At 39.1% G+C, this 20,218-nt stretch overlaps 1 protein-coding gene and 1 non-coding gene across 2 annotated transcripts in view; one reads left to right on the plus strand and one right to left on the minus strand.

Annotated features, from left to right (window-relative positions):
- The window catches only part of AGBL1 (AGBL carboxypeptidase 1), a 534,408-nt gene that overhangs the window by 15,266 nt on the left and 498,924 nt on the right, over positions 1–20,218 (plus strand). The gene's annotated exons all lie outside the window — the stretch shown is intronic.
- On the minus strand, positions 13,869–13,941 carry LOC112129262 (small nucleolar RNA SNORD74). Its single transcript, XR_002911671.1, has one exon. It is a non-coding gene; the product is annotated as a small nucleolar RNA SNORD74 (small nucleolar RNA).

A 20,218-nucleotide genomic window follows, 5' to 3' on the forward strand; every position in this document is an offset into this window, starting at 1 on the left:
AGATTTGATTCCAGATCTTTCAGACTCGAAACCTCATGTTACTTTTGCCTGAAGCCCTCAGGTATATACTTTTTACTCACAGCAAATCTACCATAAATAAATATAATCCTCAAAAGACATTTCAGAAATGACAGGGTCTTTAAAGAGACAGCCAGTTAAACTTCTGGCATGAGTTCTGGGCCTTATAATAGTCCATCATGGTCATGTGCTAGTCTTGAGATGTATTTTTATGATTGGAAAATGAAACTCAGCCTGTTCTCCCTGCCTCTGCTTGCTGGAGTGGAGTGAATCATCAAGTTAAAAAGGGAGATGGTTAGACATGAAGGCTTTAGAGATATTCGGGACTATTAAGATCTATCATTTATGAGAGTGACTCAGCGAGGACCTTGAAAGAATATTAGAAGAAATTCAGCCAATTTCCAAGATAGATGGGATCATTTGGCAAGTAACATTTCCATGCCCAACCATGATATTTTCTGCATCCCAGCATCAATCTTAGGCTCATGTTCCACCTGATTATTTTTCTCTTGGGTCACTACAGTTATGCCATTATCATCCATTCACACCTGCAGCTCTCTACACCGAGCATTTCGTAGAGTGAAATACATTATATCTCAGTGAAAAAAAATTCTCATCCAATAAGTTGAGAAATACTGGATTGAATGCTGGTTTCTTTACTGTAAGACTTCTCAGAGCCTTTGTAAAGCCAATACATATTGAGAATATCTGTTATTTAGTATACCCTGATCCAAAATTGATTTAGTCAGGGAACTGTGGTTTTTTTTTTTTTTTTTTTTTTTGAGATCACCTTTTTTAGGGGAAGGAGGGGGTCAGTGTTCTATGTCTCTCATTTTGGAAACATCTTCTCCAGGGTGTGAATTTATTGCAAGGTGGAATTCAATTAAATTCTACTAAGAACCCTCATCTAGTAGGTAAAAAACTTCAAAATAAAAAACTCAGGGACCAAAAAAATTTATTTTCTATAATTATATTTTACTCTGTCTTAAATTTACATTTATGTCAGATAACAAGAAATATAAACCAGTGTCTTATCAGGAATCTAACTCAAATTAGTGAGTCTTTGGTTTTCATCCAGGGATTTCACTCTTCTCCCCCCACTTTCTGGGGTACATCTGAGTTCTAAGAAGCCATGGTAGTGCCGGGGTGTTGATGGAAAAACACAGACTGTCCTCAATCATCTCATGTCCATTTGGACATATATATGACTTGGATATGTGTCATTTTTATCATTGTGTGCAGGCCTTTGCTGCTGACATCTGCAGTCTCAACATGTTCTTTGGTTACCAATCTATGAACTTTATCTTTCTGCCCTATTCACAAGGCTTCTTCTAATCTGATGCTGTCATAGTTCAGCAGTTCAGAAGGTCAGGAATATCTGGTTTCTTCCTTTAGATTATGTGAAAATCTTTGTGATATCTGCTGGGCTCATCCACATACGGGTCTCACTCAGTCTTCTCCTCTGCCACTTGGGTACCATGTTGTTTGGAAGGCTCCCCTAGGAAGCTCTTCCCACATAACCATGGATATCAAGGCACTAGGTCTCTTCTTTCTGGGGTGCTCATAGCTTTCATTGTCTTCCTCATTCAGGCCAAACTTGTGGGGTAGCAGGGAGAAATCAACAAAGCATAGAAACCTCCTCCTCAGAGACTCACACTAGTTGCCACTTTTAATGCTTTCTTTTCCTCCTGCAAAGGGAGTTGAATTCAGGCACAGATCTGATCGAAGTGTCAGAGGCAAGTGGAAAAGTAATACCAGGGATTAATGGAGTGGGAGTAGGGTGCTTCCAATCACAAAAGGAGCCTTCCAGCGACCCCAGGCATATTTCTACATGTCTGATTTGTTCTATAAATTTTGGGCAAGATGGTTCTCCTTCTTCAGTCAAATGCCATATTAAAGCCAAACCTCTGTAGGAAAAAGGCTTTTCCACCAACCGTTACAATATAGCTGTCATTGGCATGGTGTTTATTAGGTGCCCTGCACTGTGCTAAGCTCTTAGCATGCATTACCTCCTTTGAGCCTCTCATCTGCTCTGCAAGGCAGGTGCTATTATTGCCCCCAATTTTACTGGAAAATAAATTGAAACTGAAAGAAGTTAAGTGACATGCTGGGTTTTAAGTGAGAGAGCTGGGATTTAAACCCTGTCTGATACATGAGCCTCAGCTCTTAAGCCACCGCTGGCGTATCTTATACAGTCTATTTCCAGCATTTTATTTCTACAACCATCATATGTAAGACAATCATATGCAGTTAAAGTTTGCTTAAATTTCTTTTCCATCTAAATGGCTTATACCCATGGAACAATTTGCTTAATGATAGGGGAGTCTTACTCCTCCATCAATTGGCTATTTCCTCTCAAAGGCTAAATATCTATTCCCTCTGCTTTTGAATTCTTTCCCAAAGCCACCTTGTTTTCTATCTTATACTTACTCATCAACAGCAAGATAAGAACAAAGGTAATGAAATTGGAAGACCTGCTCTGTAAGCCTCCTTCTACTAGATTCCTTGGCGAGTCATTTAACTTTTCTTAACCAAACTTTGACATTTCTTAAAGCATGAATGTCAAGTCTTACCTCCTAGGTTTATTGTGGGCAATAAAAAATAATGTGTAAAGACATTGTGTGCTTTGACATGCTATGACATTGTTAATCATTATTAATACAAATACTATGGGATGTCTGGTTGTCTGCTGCAGATCAGATGGCAGAGGCTGGGGAAGAGTCTGGAGATGAGAACGTCCTGCCAATTTCCATCTTTCACAAACTCCATCCTGACAATAGTAACTAAAACATACCCAAATGAATTCTACTCAAGCCATTTGGATGACAGAACCTGTGGGCTCAAGGGGGGTCTTGCAAGGAAGGGATGAAGTAGCATGTCAGGGGACATGGATAGCTCTACTAAGTATCATCCTCCAAATGCTAGCATGCTATGGGAGAGTTATTCCGGGATGCCTTTGTAGGAGCAGATGCCCAGTGTTGTGTCATGATGACTCCTCCCTCCTGTGGAGATTAGACCTGCCCTACTTCTCTAGCAGGAACCTAAAATTAGATGTGCAGCTGTCCTCCAATGAAGCCCTGTCTCCAGATAGTACTCAGGGCAAGATTTACAACAGAAGCTCCAACCACATACTTGCTAGAGAGAAGGGACATGAAGAGCAATGTCACTAACCCTCTGTGGCCTTGTACCAGCCCTCGGCCCAGGGCAGGCAGCTATTTCAGGCCTCCTCCACTTCCCAAATACCCACCATGCTGCACACACTTGTGTTGGCTTGTGCCGACTTCCTTCCTTCGGCTCCTCATGAGTCCCATGCTAGTGGGAGCAGTTATGGTCAGACTTAAACTGCAGTGATAGCCCTCTAGTTGGTCTCCCTTCACTTCAAAGCCATCAGGAATGTGCCTCAGCTTCCCTTTCCAGACTGGTTTCTCATTCCTGCTCTCATCTCTCTTTCCAGCCAGGTATCCCTGAGTGTGGCATTCCCTCTTCTTCCCCAGGTCTTTCCCTTCCTCTGGAATGCCATGCTGCCTTGTGCAGTGGTAGAAGTCTTACCCAGTTTCCAGACTTCACTGAATGCCACCTGCTCCATTTCATCAGAGAAAAGGAATCTACTCTCCTCAACCATCCTCCAGAGATTTGTTCAGACCTTCTTTCGACATGCATTCTACTGGACTCTGTACTATATTGGTCTGGGTGTCTTTTCTCCTCCCTAAATTCTGTACTTCCTAAAGTAGAAATCAAATTATATGTATCTTGTTATTTTCCATTCCTCCTAGCCCAGTGCCTAGATAATAATAGGCTCTTAATTAAATTCAAACGAGGCTGAGCATGGTGGCTCATGTCTGTAATCCCAGTGCTTTGGGAGGCCAAGGCGGGAGGACCGCTTGAGGCCAGGAGTTTGCGACCAGCTTGGGCAACGTAGGTAGACCCTGTCTCTACAAGAAATTAGTTGGGTGTGGTGGTGCACACTTGTAGTCCCAGCTACTCAGGAGACTGAGGTGGGAGAGTTGCTTGGGCCCAGGAGTTTGAGACTACAGTGAGTCATGACTATGCCACTGCATGCCAGCCTGGGGGGCAAATTGAGATCTTGTCTTAAAAATAAATAAATGAGGGCTGGGTATGGTGGCTCATGCCGGTAATCCCAGCACTTTGGGATGCTGAGGTGGGTGGATCACCTAAGATCAGGAGTTTGAGACCAGCTTGGCCAACGTGATGAAACCCCATCTCTACTAAAAATACAAAAATTAGCCGGGCATGGTGGTGGATGCCTGTAATCCCAGCTACCTGGGAGGCTGAGGCGGGAGAATCACTTGAACCCAGGAGGTGGAGGTTACAGTGAGCCAAGATCACGCCACTGCACTCCAGCCTGTGAGACAGAGTGAGATTCTGTCTCAAAAAATGAATAAATAAAATTAAATAAATACATTGAAAAGAAATATTTTAATAAAAAATTATTGGTGAATTTCCTATGTAGTAATGAATGAAAGCCAGAATGTACTGAGTAGGTGCTATGCTAGGCACTTCATATTTGTTACCTTGTTTCGCCCTGATCCCAGGCTGGCTGCACATGCAGGGTTCTGCCCCATCCAGACATGTCTGAAACATCAGTTGGCACACCTCCCAAGAGCTCTATTGCATGAGGGAATGAAGTGCCTTCTGGGAGAGAACTCACTCTGAGAGACTCCGAAGCAGCAGCCACCAGCTTGAAAGGGAGCAAAGTTTCTCTCGCTGGAGGGAAGAAAAGAGTTCAGAGTCTTTTAGAATTGTCTGGGGGAACCGACAGAGATTGGAGAAGGGAAAGATCTGAATTGGAGGGGCGTGTGGGGACAGCATTCACATTAAAACTTTGCCATCTATTTGAAATAGGCTTCTAGTGTTTGGTCTGTTAATGAACTCAGCTGGGGCTTAAACTTTTCTGGGGGTGCTTTTTATAGAAGTAGGGAGGAGGAAATGACACTGGGCCAGAGTGTGCTACCTCTTGCTCGTTTGTTCCACTGTGGACAAGCTTGTTTATCTACACTAAAGCTGTCTTTGAGCTGTCCAAACTCACTAAGTAGGGAAATTTATTGAGGCAAAGACAGATTCCTTGTCTGCGACTGACTCATCTTGTGACCTTAGGAAAGCTTGTGATTACTCCACGTCTCAACGCTTTCTCCTGGAGGCTGTCCCTTTGTGCCCTCATTCCCAGGATGGGCCTGAAGATTTTGATAATAATAAGGACCATTTCCACTGGCCACATGCTTGACCTTTTCCAAAGTACAGCCACATCCCCTCTGATCCTTTTGGATTCTCACAGTGTAATGTTGAACCCAACCTTTGAAACTGGGTTATCAGATGTTATCATCAGTGTGTCTCCTAGGATTCTAAACTCTTCTGGCTTGCCTTGCTTCATAAATATTATAGCCAGTTGGAAATGGGTTGGATCTTCCTAGCAGAGACTGGGTCTTAAAGCCCATTGTATTCTCTGACCATTGCTCCACACTTCCAGAAAAAGGACTCGGACTGCCCACAGGCTGGGATGGCTCCCTCACCCCTCACCTTCATTTTCTCTGGAGCTGCTCCAAGGACACAGGAAGTCAGGAAGTGTTTTGCTCAAGACCATGCTGATCTCACCCTCACAGAGGATAACATCTTTAGTATCCCCACCTTCTTAATGCCCTCTCAGGTTTTCAGCAGGAAGGTCATGCTATGATTTGTCTTTTGACCCTCAGGGTCAGTCTCATGAGATTGTGGAGGTCAGAGTACCTGGGCTTAAACACCTTGGCAATGGGAGGAGATGAATATGTTTGGTCTTCAAGCAAGCTTCATAAGCAAATTCTTCACCTTAGTCTCCTGTTGGCTGTCCTAGTAGCTCCTTGTGCTTGGAATAGTGTTAGGTGATATTCTCCCTCCAAAGGACCAATCTTCCAGGGCCTCCCTGGCCTTAGAATTCTGCCTAAGTGCAGGATTACTGGGCATTGCTTTATTGGCAGCCCTTTCTGGTGATTTCATCTTCAATTTATGAGCTAGAAAAAAATGTCCTGCTTCTCTTCTCCCTGCCCCCAAATCACTCACTGCCTTTGCCCAAAGCCGGGTCTTCTGGGCTTTCTCCAACTATCACACCATTCCACTTTATCTGATCATAGTAGCTGATAGATGAGTGAGACTCAGCCTGAGCTAATGGATTCCATGAGATCATGAGTGAGTGGGTGACTCAGCTACTCTTCACTGAGACAATGGGAATCCAAGTTACAAGAAACAGGGATTTTTTTCTGTTTCTTAAAGTAGTTACTGAATTCCCCCTGGGTTTTAAGTCCCTCTCAGCCCCAACTAAGGGCTTCATGACTCCCCATTCAACATTAGAGTCTGTGGTCTCCAGGGCATGGCCTCACAGTGGGGCTTCACTCTATGTCTCAGCACTTTCTGCTTGGTCCTTGTCTCCAGAGCACTCCAATTCAAATACCTTGGAACAGGAGCAAAAAAACTTCACCCCGGCCTCACAAGCGCTGATATTGGGGGCGTGCACCATGAGCTCAACTTACTAGCAGAGTTATTATTGCATCTGCAACCTGACTCCAAGCCTGTAGCTGATGGGGAGTGAATAGTTTCCTACATGAATTAAGCCTTGGCAACTAGAGTTATAGGGTTAAAGCCCTTTCATTTTCTTAAGAAGCCACTGAGCTCTTCCTGATTAGGGCAAGCCATAGACATTCAAGTTGTAGGATCTAAGTTCGAAGGTCTTAAGGGACCTTCTTATCATCTCCTTCATCTTAAAATGAGGTCACTGAAACCCAGAGAGGCTGAACCAAGCCTTCTACCCTAACTTCAAGGTACCATTTATTACTCCAAGACACTTTTCTGCATATTACAAAACAAACATGCCTTGAATTAGGACTTTTATTTGACAACATTCTATGTGCCTGTCTCAATGTTAAGTGCTGGAGAAATGTTGCTTGGGGACCTCAAGTTGCCGACAGCATATGCCAACAAGAATGATGTAGTGTATGAGGAAGGCCTTGCATTCTGATCCAGTCTTGGGCTTGTGAAATGACCAGCTCCCTATCCTATGGAAATGCCTTTATAATGCCTTTCTCAGAAACGCAGACAGGGCCTCTGCTTTGGGCTCTGGGCCTCAGGCGAACCTACACTTTGGAGAGTCTTCCTTGAAATGTCTCAGGTATTCTTTTGGTGCTTGAGAAGGGCTTGGTCTGGCAGTGCCATCCAGGGGGGCTCTAGTCCCTGTTTCTCCCCTTTGAGGTGTTCTCTAATCCCCTGTCACCTGGGTGGTGAACCAGATTCCTTCAGGAGGAGGAGCTCAGGAACTCATCATGCATGTGCGTTGTCCTGATTCAGGTGTGTTGGACTGGTGAGCAGATCTTTCCCATTGCTGGTTCTGTATTTATTCCTGAGGATGACAGGGATAAATGCTGGACAGTGAGAAGGGTGCTTGATATGTTGATATTGGATGGATCAAATAACTTACACAGACAGTCCTCCAAAAACAAAACAAGACAAACCTCCCTTGGTCCTTCATATCCTATGGAGGGCTTACATGCAACACTTTTCCCTGATGAGGGTCCTCTACAGAAATTGCATTTCCACCTTTATCTACTGAAGCTTGTACAGCTCGTACCTCTCCATAGATTTCCCTCAGTTTTCCCTCTAGAGACTAGAGGCAGGCTCTAGAAACTTTCACTTGCCATAGAAGTTAATCTTCTTGCCCAACCTGACTCAGTGAGGAGCTTATGCAAAGAAATTTGTATTTTCCTGTAAATCACACCTTCCTCACAACACTGTAACCACCTACAAATATGGAGGAAAGGGAGTTTGAGGAACTGGGGGAGGTACAGAAAGACTCTTATCAGGAGGGACTCTTGTGGTTTCACCTTTTACTTTGAGGGAACTGATATTTCTTTTTTTCTTTTTCTTTTTTTTTTTTTTTGAGATCAAGTCTCACTGTGTCGCCCAGGCTGGAGTGCAGTGGCATGATACTGGCTCGCTGTAACCTCTGCCTCTTGGATTCAAGCGATTCTCCTGCCTCAGCCTCCCAAGTAGCTGGGATTACAGGTGCCCGCCACCATGCCTGGCTAATTTTTATATTTTTAGTAGAGATAGGGTTTCACCATGTTGGCCAGGCTGGTCTTGAACTCCTGACCTCAGGCAGTCTGCCTGCCTCAGCCTCCCAAAGTGCTGGGATTAATAGGCGTGAACCACCGTGCCTGGCCCGGGAACTGATATTTCTAATAGAATTCTAAATTCTTCAGGGATGGATTCCACACTCAGGCACCACAAATTATAAAGCGGATGGGGGAAGAAAACACACTCTGCTTTTCCTGTGGGGTTGTGAGTGGGTGCAGTGTCTGGAGATGTGCTTGTTTAGCAGAGATAAGCCAACTCAGTTGGCTGGGAAGGAAAGAGTCAAAAGGAGGGCCATCACACAAATGTGTAGCCATGGAAAGCTAGCTGCTTTTAAGAATTTAGGCAGAGATTGTCGGATGAGGACAGATTGAAAGCTTTCTGTCCAAGTTCAATTATAGTGCTATTTTAATATTAGATCTCTATGTGATCATTAGTCCTCTTCAACAAAGCTAATGAGAAAAATGAGTAGAGAACAATAAATGGTTATTTAAAAGGAGTGAATTAGTATAAATCAGGTCTGAGTTTCTTTCATATGGTGCATCATAGGTATTCAATAAATGCCAGTTGAATGAATGAACACTGTTGTTTTGGTTTGCCTGAGTTGTCCTCTTTTAACTATCCATTGATTCATTCAGTAGTATTGTGGGGCTTTTATTATTGTCAGAGATTTGTGGGCATTGAGTTGAAAAGACACAGTCCTTGCCCTCAAGGATTGTATAGATACATGCACACATTAGCATGTAAATAAATAAGATTAATGTGATCATGGGGGGGATATTTAAGAGGGAGGGTTTCAGTCTGCTCAGGAATTAGCAAGGAGGAGCTCACTGAGAGGGCAGCTTTTGATTTGAAATAGGGAAGGAATTTCTGGATGTTAATTTTATAAGAGTACCACGTTCTAGGCAGAGGCAGAAGCAAGAGCAAAGACAAAAAAGCACGAAAACAATGAGTGATATGTATCAAGACAAAAAAATTCCTATTCCTTAACCCAATTTTTATTTTCTTAAACTATGCACTAAAAAATCACTTTGAAATGTGAACTAAGATTTATGTGCAAAAATATCAATCACAGTATTATTTATAATTGGAAATATTATAACCTGAAAAAGCTCAATAATAGGGAATGCTTGGTAAAAGTGATATATTTCCACATCATATTATGAAGCAACACACAAAAATAGGTTAGGAGTGATGTTTGTTGTGGGAAACAGCTTATGATAAAATATTGACTAGAAAAAGTAAGTCTCAAAGTTCAGAGTGATATAATCTACATTCCCAGCAGCATATGAATGTCCATTTAATTGAATCCTCAACAACAATAAATATTACCACTTTTCTAAATTTTTATTACTTTGATTTGCGAGATTGTTGTCTTGATCTAAATTGCATTTCTCTGATTATTGGATAGTTGAATATTTTTACGAGTTTCTCTTTTTATTTCCTCTTTGTGAATTACATATTCCCATTCTTCTATTGTCTACTAAGATATTAGAGTGTTCCCACCTTAAAAAAAAGAACTAGAGATAAAATACATAAACCAATGTTGATGGACATTAGGCAATGAAGGGCAGTGATTCCTGAGAGATAAGCCCTTAAATTCCCCCAGCTCATTGTCTTAGAGAGCTTCTAGATTGCAGTGCAGGGACAATGAACCCACTTGCAGCCCAGCAGACTCCCTGAGTTAAAGAAACAGTTGGGAGACAGAGCTGAAGGCCTGGAGAAACCAAGGTGCATAGCATTTGTAGGACAGAGTACTAGAAAGAAAGCTGCACAGAAGGAAAACTCTGGAGATCTTTAGGGATTACCCTCAGGTATTTAGCTGGATATGCAAGCGTGCTTATAGGGAAATTAGCCAAAGCCAAGGAAAGACCACCTGAAGGAAATGGAGGGAACAATATCTGACACACACACAGGACTGGAAGTACTACTTGGTTCTGAAAGACAGATTGGAAAACCTCATGACTCATGGGACATTGGATAAAGTACACAGGATTTTTCCTCAGTAGGGAGGAATAAAGTCATCCCTCGATATTCATAGAGGATAGGTTACAAGACCTCTTGTAGATACCAAAATCTGTGGAGGCCCAAGTCCTTCATATAAAATATTGCAATAGTCACATGTAACTTATGCACTTCCTCCTGTATACTTTTAAATCTTTAAATGACTTTCAATACCTACAAATGTAAATGCTATGTAAATAAGTTGTTAGACTCTATTGTTTAGGGAATAATGACAAGGAAAAATCTGTTCATATTCAGCACAGATGCAATTTTTAAAAATATATTTAATCCACAGTTGGTTGAATCCATGTGTGTGGAACCCATGAATACAAAGAGCTGACTGTTGTTACCTCTAGACTGAGCGTTAGCTCTAGACCAGGGCTCTGGTCCTGCCAAACAAATATTAAAAGCAAGACCTTGAATCATAAAACTACTTCCAAGTAAATTAGCTGCATCTCAAGTCAAAGCCTCAGAATATTTATTGGAACACAAAAATATTCAGCAGTAAGTGAGGTAAAATCACAATGTGTAGAATCCAAGAAGAAATTATCAGGCATGCAAAGGAACAGGAAAGTACTACCCATGAGGAGGAGATAATTTATTCAATCAAAACCAGAACTGAGATAGATGTTATAATTATTAGGCAAGAACATTAAAGAGCTATTCTAACTATATTTCACATGTTCAAAAATTAAGTAATGACACAGAAGATATAAGAAAAACCCAAATTGAACCTCTAGAGATGAAATCTACAGTGTGTAAGAGATAAACACACTGGATTGAATTAAGGAAAATTAGATGTGGCAGAAGAGAAGATAAGTTTGAAAATACAGAAACAGAACATTTCCAAAATGAAACGCACAGAGAAGAGATTTGAGAAGAAGAGAGCACTAGTGAACTATGGGACAACTTCAAGCAGCCCAATACATATAATTTGAGCCACTGGGGAGAGGAGAAATAGGTAGGGACAGAAAAAAATATTTGAGGAAATAAAGGCTTAAATCTCTGAGATACAATAAAAATGATAGGGACACAGGAAACCACGTGCATAAGAAACATGAAAAAAACGACTCCAAGGAAAATCATAATTAAACTTCTCAAAACCAGCCAGGTGTGGTGGCTCATGCCTGTAATCCCAGCACTTTGGGAGGCTGAGTTGGGCAGATTGCCTGAGCTCAGGAGTTCGAGACCACCCTGGGCAACATGGTGAAACCCCCCTCTCTATTAAAAATACAAAAATTAACTGGGCGTGGTGGCTCATGCCTGTAATCGCAGCTACTCAGGAGGCTGAGGCAGGAGAATTGCTTGAACCAGGTGGGTGAATGTTGCAGTGAGCCGAGATCACACAGCCTGGGCGACTGAGCAAGACTCTGTCTCCACAAAAACAAAAACAAACAAAAAACTCAAAACCAATGACAAAAAAAAAAAAAAAAAAAAATCTTCAAAGCACCCAGGAAAGGAAAAAAGATGCATTATGTACACAGAAACAAAAATAAGAATCTAACAGATTTCTTGTTGGAAACAATGCAAGTGAAAAAACAATGGTGAAGCATCTTTAAAGTATGGAATTCTGTACTCAATGAAAATAGCTTTTAAAACTGCTGATGAAATAAAGACTTTTCAGACATACAAAAACTAAAAGACATCATCAACAGCAGACTCTCACGCCAAGAAATATTAAAAGAAAACTTCAGGCAGAAGGAAAATGATACGGGTGGAAAGATGTATTTATTCAAAAGACCAAGGAGCACTAGAAATGGTAACATGAGTAAATATATTTGATTTTAGATTATTATTTTAGTCTCTTTAAAAATAGCTAAGTATTTAAATAAAGGTAATCACAATGTAGTCTGGAGTTTATATTTTTTGTAAAGTTAAAATATATGACAACGAGAGCACAAAGATCAGGAAGAGAGAAATAAAAGTATTCTATTGTAAGTGTCTTATGTATTAAATTGTATATTAACAATTAAAGGTAGACTATGATAATTTGAAAATGTATACTAAAGCAATCACTAAAACAGTTAAGAGTTACGGCTAATGAGTTGACAAGAAGGTAAATTGTTATAAAAACATTCAATTCATCCAAAAGAAGCCAGGAAAAGAGAAAAAGGTAGTTAAGAAATAGGTGTCACAAATAGACAAAAAATTAATAAGAATGTAGACTTAAACCTAACCATAACAAAACTCCTGAGTGGAGTTCCTCTCCACTCAGATGTCAATGTTGCATACTCTATGTAAGGGCAAATATATAATCATATTGATAAGCCAGTTACTCAATCGTGCTGCATATAAGAACCACAATTCACAATTGCAAAAATGTAGAACCAGCTCAAATGCCCACCAATAAACAAGAAATTGTGGTATAAATATACCGTGGGATACCACTCAGCCATAAAAAGAAATGAAATAGTGGCATTCACAACAACCTAGATGAAATTGGTGACTATTATTCTAAGCGCAGTAACTCAAGAATAAAAAACCAAACATCTTATGTTCTCACTCATAAGTGGGAGCCAAGCTGTGAGTATGCAAAGTCATAAGAATGTTAAAATGGACTTTGGAGACTTGGGAAAAGAGTGGGAGGAGTGTAAGGGATAAAAGACTACACACTGGGTACAGTGTACAGTGCTCAGGTGATGGTGCACCAAAATCTCAGAAATCACCATTAAAGAACTTATTCATGCAATCATCACCTGTTCCCCAAAAACCTATTGAAATAAAAAAATAAAATTGTGCTGCATATAAGAAACACACTTAAAATTTCTTATTGATATATAATAATTATACATGTTTATGGAGCACATGTGATATTTTGATACATTCATACAATGTGTAATGATAAAATCAGAGTGTTTAGGATATCCATCACCTTGGACATTTATCATTTCTTTGCGTTGGGAATATTTCAAATCTTCCAGTTATTTTGAAATAGATATCGTTGTTAACTACCATCACTTCACTATGCTATTGAACACTGGAACCTATTCCTTCTATCTAACTGTGCTTGTACCCACATTAACCGATTTCTCTTCTCCCTTCCCCACTCCCAGCCTCTGGTAACTATCGTTCGACTTTCACCCCCATGAGATCAACTTTTTAGCTCAGACATGTGACTGAGAAAAATGTGAGTGGTAGTTGTCTTTCTGTGTCTCGCTTATTTCACTTAACATAATGACCTTCAGATCCATCCATGTTGCTGCAAATGACAGGATTTCATTCTTGTTTAATGGTGGACTAGTATTCCATTGTGGATATAGACCACATTTTAAAAATCCATTTGTCTGTTGATTAACACTCAGGTTGATTCCATATCTTGGCTATTGCAAATAGTGCTGCAATAAACATGGGAAGCAGGTATCTCTTTAATATACTGATTTCCTTTCTTTTGGTTAAATATTCAATAGTGTGATTACTGGATTGTGTGATAGTTCTATTTTTAGTTTTTTTCCGAAACCTCCATATTGTTTTCTATAATGGCTGTATAAATTTACATTCTGACTAATAGGGTATACAAGTTCCCTTGTCTCCACATCCTTGCCAGCATCTGTTATTTTTTGTCTTTTTGATAACAGCCATTCTAACTAAAGTAAGATGATATCTCATTGTGGTTTTGATTTGTGTTTTCTTGGTGATTCGTGATAGTGAGCATTTTTTCATATATCTGTTGGCCACCTGTATGTCTTCTTTTGAGAAATGTCTATTTAGATCCTTTGCCCACTTTATTATTATCATTTTCCCCATTTAAGCTGTTGGCATTCATCAATGCTCTCAGATGTCTCTACCAACATAGGCTTCATCAGAAACCTTTGTCTACTTTTTAATGGAATTATTTGTTTTCTTGCTATTGAATTGGGTTCCTTGTATATTCTGGTTATTAGTCCCCAAATATTTTTTTTTCATTCAGCAGGTTGTCTTTTCATTCTGCTGATTGTTTCCTTTTCTGTGCAGAAGCTTTTTGGTTTAATGTAGTCCCATTTGTCTGTTTGTGTTTTTGTTGCCTGTGCTTTTGAGATCTTAGCCATAAAATCTTTAACTAGATCAATGTTCTGAAGAATTTCTCCATTGTTTTCTTCTAGTAGTTTCATAGTTTTGGGTTTTATATTTAAGCCTTTAATCCATTCTGTGTTGATTTTTGGATGTGGTGAGAGATAGGGGTCTAGTTTCATTCTTCTGCATATGGATATCCAGTTTTCCCATCATCATTTATTGAAGAGGGTGTCCTTTCCCCAAAGCATGTTATTGGTGCTTTTTTCAAAAATCAATTGGCTACAAATAGGTGAATATCTTTCTGGGTTTTCTGTTCTGCTGTGCTGGTCTATATGTCTGTTTCTATGATAGTACCATGCTGATTTGGTTACTATAGCTTTGTATTATATTTTGAAAGGAGGTAGTGTAATGCCTCCAGCTTTGTTCATTTTGCTTAGGATTGCTTTGGCTATTTTGGGTGTTTTGTGGTTTCATATGAATTTTGGAGGTTTTTCTCTATTTCTGTGAAGGATGTCATTGGTGTTTTGATGGGGGTTGCATTGAATCTGTAGATTGCTTTGGAGTAGTATAGTCTCAAGATTAATTTTAACAATATCGATTCTTCCAATCCATGAGCATGGGTGTCTTTCCATTTGTTTGTGTCCTTTTCAATTTCTCATCAGTGTTTTGTAGTTTTCCTTCTAGAGGTCTTTCACCTCTTGGTTAAATTTATTTCTAGGCATTTTGTTATTTTTTGTAGCTATTGTAAATGGGATTGTTTTCTTGATTTATTTTTCAGCTAGTTTCTTATTAGTGATAGAAATATTACTGATATTTGTTGATTTTGTATCCTGCGACTTTACTGAATTCAGTGATTAGTTCTAAGAGTTTTTTTGGTGTAGTCTTGGTTTTTCTAAATATAAGATCACGTTATATAAAAAGAGAGACAATTTGACTTTCTGTTTTCCAATTTAAGTGCCTTTTATTTCTTTCTCTTGCTAGAGATTGTTCCGGCTAGAACTTTCAGTACTATGTTGAGTATAAATAGTGATAGTGGGCATTGTTGTCTTGTTCCAGTTCTCAGAGGAAATTCTCTCAGCTTTTCTCCATTCATTATGATACTAGCTGGGTTTGTCACATGTGGCTTTTATTATGTTTCTTATGTTTTATTATGTTTCTACTATGCTTAATTTGTTAAGAGTTTTTTATCATGAAGGAATGTTCAATTTTATGAGATGCCTTTTCTACATCTTTTGAGAAGACTGTGTGGTTTTTATCTTCCATTCTGTTTATATGATGTGTCACAGTTATTGATTTGTATATGTTGAACCATCCTTGCACTCCTGGGTTAAATCCTCCTTGATCATGGTATATTATCTTTTTGATGTGTTGTTGGTTTGCTAGTATTTTGTTTGCTATATTTTGTTGAGGACTTTTGCATCTATGTTCATTACGGATATTGGTCTATAGGTTTCTTTTTTTGTTGTATCCTTGTTTGGTTTCAGTATTAGGGTAATGCTAGTTTTGTAGAATGAGTTAGGAAGAATTCCCTCCTCTTTAATTTTTTGGAATAATTTGAGAAAAATTGGTGTTAGTACTTCCTTATAAGTTTGGTAGAATTCATCAGTAAAGTCATCTGGTCCTGAGTTTTTGTTGTTGTTGTTGTTAGGGGACTTTTTATTACTCATTCAATCTCGTACTCATTATTATTCTGTTCAGATTTCCTATTTCTTCCTGGTTCAATCTTGGTAGATTGTATGTATCCAGGGATTCATCGTTTTCCTCTAGGTTTTCTAATTTGCTAGCATGTAGTTGTTCATAATAGTATCTAATGATTCTTTTTATTTCTGTGGTATCAGGAGTAATACCTCCTGTATCATTTCTGATTTTATTTATTTGGGTCTTCTCTCTTTTTTGTTAGTTAGCAGTTTATTGATTTTATTTATTTTTTAAAAACTTCATTTCATTGATCCTTTGTATTTTTTTAGTCTCTATTTCATTTAGTTCTGCTCTGATCTTTATTATTCCTTTCTTTCTACTAATTTTGGGTTTAGTTTGTTCTTGCTTTTCTAGTTCCTTGAGGTGCATCACTAAATTGTTTATTTGAAATTTTCTACTTTTTTGACATAGGCATTTTTTTGCTATAAGCTTCCCTCAGCACCACTTTTACAGTATTCCACAGATTTTGGTATGTTGTAATTTTACTTTCATTTATTTCAAGAATTTTTAAATTTCCTTCTCAATTTCTTCCTTGACCCAATGGCCATTCAAGAGCATGTTGTTTAATTTCACTATTTCCAAATTTCCTTTTATTATTGAGTTCTAGTTTTATTCCACTGTGATCTGAAAAGATACTTGATAGGATTTTGATGCTTAAAATTTACTGAGATTAATTTTGTGGCCTAACATATGGTCTGTCCTGGGGAATGTTCCATGTGCTGATGAGAGGAATGTGTATTCTGTGGCTGTTTGGTGAAATGTTCTGTAAATGTTAGGTCTACGTGTTCTAAAGTGCAGTCTAAATCCAGTTTTTTTTTTTTTTGCTGATTTTCTGTCTAGATTATCTGTCCAATGCTGAAAGTGGGGTGTTGAATTCCCCAACTATTATTGAATTGGAGTCTATCTCTCCAGTAAGGTCAATGGTAGGTAGAGCAGGTTAATCTCCAAGTTCCTTGATTGTGCTAGCATGGGGAATGATGCCAGGTGAGGCAGACCTGTCCTGAAGCCTGCTGATGGTGCATATAAGCACCCAAACTGGCAAGCAATATTGATGTGTAGGTCCCTAGATGGTGTGGTCATGATGGTGGCAGTGGTGAGGACAGGCTTGTCTTCAGGCCTCAGGAAGGCTCCCAGACAGACCAGACTCCAAGCCTGCTGAAAGCACATGCATGTGCAGAGTGTCTGTGTCTGGGGATGCAAGGTTGCTGTCAGTGACAGCAGCCCCAGTCAGGTGGCTCTCAGGTTCTGGGGAGTGAATGCTTCAGCTCCCTTTGTCCTGGAGAAAGCTTCCCTGGTGCACTGCACTGCCATTCACTAGGGTGTAGAACACCGCGTGGGCTAGAGTGCTGGGGACCTGGCTGCAATGCTGGGTCCAGCCAGCCTACTTGGTGGACATGAGGAGATATCAGTAGGGCTCCATGGATGTGGAAACTCAGGGGCTGTTGGGCCCCAGGGCAGGATGTCATCTGGTGGGGCCTGGGCTCTTAAAATGGCTGTGTGCTGCAGCTGCTTGGGTCTGGGGAGTGTGTGGGATCCAGCCTGAACTACATCTCTGGAACAATGTCATGGTATGAACTCTAGGCAGCTTCATATACTAGTTTCAGGGCCCATGAGGGCTGAGGGGCTCTCCTGTGGCTAGGATTGCAGGAGTCTGTGGGAATGTGGAGTCCTGGGGATCCTTTGCTCACCTTTTCCCTGCACTGGGGAGTTTCTTCTCACACAGAGCTGTTCTTAATCCTGGCCAGGCCAGATGCTTAGCTTCCCTCTGCTTCCATGCCTCAGAGATTCCCTGGGTGCCTCCAGGTAGCCATCTTGAAGTCTCTCCACTCAGAGCTGTGTATAAACACACTTTAAATATAAAGACTCGAGTAGGTTAAAAGTAAAAGGATGAAAAATATTTACCAAGCTAATGATAATCAAAAGAAAGCTAGGAAGCTTTTTCTAATATCAAATAAAGTAGATTTCAGAACATAGAATATTGCCAGGTATAAAAAAGTAATTCCATAATAGTAAAGGGTCAGTTTATTAGGAGCAAATAAAAGTCCTAAATGTTTACCTAATAACAGAGCTTCAAAATAATTGACGTAAAAACTGATAGAACTGCAAGGAAAAATAGATAGATCCATGACTTTAGTTGGAGATTTTAATAACCCTTTTTGAATAATTGATAGAATAAATAGAGAGAAAATCAGTAAGAATATAGATGATTTAAATAACACTATCAATCAATGTGGCTTAACTGATGTTCATAGGATACTTTACCCACCTACAGCAGACTATACATTCTTTTCAACTGCAATGGAATTTTTACAAAGATAGATAATATTATGAACCATAAAGCCAGTCACAATGAATTTATAAGAATTCAAATGGTATTAAGTGTGTTCTCTGACCACAAGGAAATTAAATTATCCACAACAGAAAGGTTTCTGTAAGAGTCCCCAAAATTTGAAAATTAAATAATGTACTTCTAAAGGAACTATAGGTCAAAGAAGAAATCAAAAGTGAAACTAGAAAGTATCTTGAACTGAATGAAATGAGTACAGCATATTAAAATCTCTGGGATGCCACATTCTTGGGGGAAATTTATAGACCAATAGGCACATATCAGAAAAGAAGAAAGATGGAATCTCTAATCAACAACCTCAGCTTCCACCATAAGAAAGGAGAAAAAGAAGATTGAAATATAAAGTAAGTAAAATGAAGGAAATAAGAAAAATCAGAATAGAAAGAAATAAAATTACAAATAGAAAAACAATAAACAATTCAGTCAAAAGTTGGTTCTTTGAGATCAATAAAATTGATAAAACTCCATTCCAGGCTGGGTATGGTGGCTCGCACCTGTAATCCCAGCACTTTGGGAGGCCAAGGTGGGCAGATCACGAGGTCAGCAGATCAAGACCATCCTGGCCAATGTGATGTAACCCTGTCTCTACTAAAAATACAAAAAAATTAGTTGGGCGTGGTGGCACCTGCCTGTCATCCCAGCTACTTGGGAGGCTGAGACAGGAGAATCGCTTGAACAAGGGAGTTGGAGGTTGCAGTGAGCCAAGGTCACACCACTGCACTCCAGCCTGGTGACAGAGTGAGACTCTGCTAAAAAAAAAATCCAATCCAGACTGATAAGAAAAAGAGAGAAGACACAAATCACCAGTATCAGAAATGAGAGGCAAAATTCCTACAATTTCTGTAGATACGCAAAGGATAATAAGGAAATACTAGTAATAACTTTGTGCCAATAAATTGGACAACTTAGATGAAATGGAAAAATTTCTTGAGAGACATAACTATCAAAGCTCACCCAAGAAGGAAAAGATAACCTATATAGCCCTATATTTGGTAATCGAATTGAATGTATGGTTAAATTATCCCCACAAAGAAAAGTCTAGTTTAGATGGGTTCCCTGGCAAATTCTACCAAACATTTAAAAATTAATCACAATTCTGTACAAACTCTTGGAGAAAATTTAAGAGGAGACAATATTTTCCAACTTATTCAATGAAGCCAGCATTACCCTGATACCAAAAGCAGGCAAAGACTTTACAAAGAAGGAAAACTTCCAACCAATATCTCTTAAGAACAGAGATGCAAATATTCTTAACCCAATTTTAGTAAATTGATATCAACAATATATACAAGATCAAGATCAAGTGATATATGTTGCAAGAATGCAAGACTGGTTTAACACATGTAGAAATCATTATATATAATTTATTATATAAAAAATTTTAAAAACCCCAACAATATATGATTATCTCCATGGACTCAGAAAAAACATTTGACAAGATCTACCATTTCCCAATAAAAAAATACATTAGAAATAGAAGGGAACTTTCTCAATAAATCACATCTATGAAAACTGTTAAGTGACATCATACTTCATGGTTAAAAGACTGAATGCTTCCCCAGTAAGATCAGAAAAAAAACTAGAATGTCTACTCTCATTAAATCTATTTAACATTATACTGGCAATTCTAGTCAGTGAAATAAGGCAAGGAAAAGAACTAAAAGACATCCATCTGGGTAAAGAAGATGTAAAACTATTTGCAGACGATTATCTTTGTAGAAATTCCAACGGAATCTATACACAAAAAATTACAAGAACTAATAAGTGAGTTTACCAAGGTTCCAGGATGCAAGATCAACATACAAAAAAAATTATATTTCTACATAGTGCAACAAATTATTGGAAATACATCACTGAAAATTTTTAAGAATATAGTTTACAATAGCAATATAAATGTAAAAACTTAGGGATAAATCTGCCAAAAGATGTAAAAGACCTGTACACTGCAAGCTACAAAACAATGTTGAAACAAATGAAAGGAGACATAAATAGAGAGATAACTAGAGGTAATGGTTCAGAAGACTTAATATTGGCAAAATGTCAATTTTC

The sequence above is a fragment of the Pongo abelii genome, chromosome 16 (assembly GCF_028885655.2).
Source record: "Pongo abelii isolate AG06213 chromosome 16, NHGRI_mPonAbe1-v2.0_pri, whole genome shotgun sequence".
NCBI classification, from domain to species: Eukaryota; Metazoa; Chordata; class Mammalia; order Primates; family Hominidae; genus Pongo; species Pongo abelii.